The sequence below is a fragment of the Buceros rhinoceros genome, unplaced genomic scaffold (assembly GCF_000710305.1).
Source record: "Buceros rhinoceros silvestris isolate BGI_N320 unplaced genomic scaffold, ASM71030v1 scaffold2035, whole genome shotgun sequence".
Lineage (NCBI taxonomy): Eukaryota > Metazoa > Chordata > Aves > Bucerotiformes > Bucerotidae > Buceros > Buceros rhinoceros.
In genome coordinates, this window is record NW_010414370.1 from 26,069 (window position 1) to 26,838 (window position 770).

The 770-nt window shown below is 48.8% G+C and overlaps 1 protein-coding gene across 1 annotated transcript in view; it reads left to right on the top strand.

Annotated features, from left to right (window-relative positions):
- Positions 1 to 770, top strand: part of RASEF (RAS and EF-hand domain containing) — a 20,128-nt gene that overhangs the window by 9,324 nt on the left and 10,034 nt on the right. The gene's annotated exons all lie outside the window — the stretch shown is intronic.

Sequence of the window (770 nt, forward strand, 5' to 3'; positions counted from 1 at the left end):
AGAAAAGGCGTGGGGGTTGGTGCTCACCAGCCGATTGAACACGAGCCAGCAGTGCCCAGGTGGCCAAGAAGGCCAACGGCATCCTGGCTTGTATCAGCACTAGTGTGGCCAGCAGGAGCAGGGAAGTGATCGTCCCCCTGTTCTTGGTTGACACTGTTGAGGCCACACCTGTGTTGGGTTTTGTGGCCTTCAGTCCAAAACGGATTTTGAGGTGGTGGAGAATGTCCAAAGAAGAGCAGTGAAGCTGGTGAAGGGTCTAGCGCATGAGTTGTGTGAGGAGCAGCTGACAGAGCTGGGCTTGTTCAGTCCGAAGAAGACGAGACTGAGGAGAGACGTTACCACACTGTACAACTACCTGAAGGGCTGTTATAGCGAGGTGGGGGTTGGTCTCTTTTCTCGGGTAACAATCAACAGGAGAAGAGGGAACATCTTCAAGTTGCATGAGGGGAGATTTAGGTTTGATATTTGGAAAGAATTCTTTACAGAGAGGGTTTTGAAGCACTGGAACAAGCTGTCCGGGAGGGTGGTGGAGTCCTCATCCCTGGAGGTGTTTAAAAGATGCGTAGTTGTAGTGTTGAGGGACATGGTTTAATGGTGACCTGGCAGTGCAGGTTGAACAGTTGGACTGGACCTTGAATGTGTCTTCCAACCCAAACAATTCCATGATTCCATGATTCTGTGAATCAAGTGCTGTAGATCATGCTATATTCTCACTTTTTTTTTTTTTTTTTTTTTTAAGGGGGGGACCTTCCGCAAAAAATGGTGTCCTT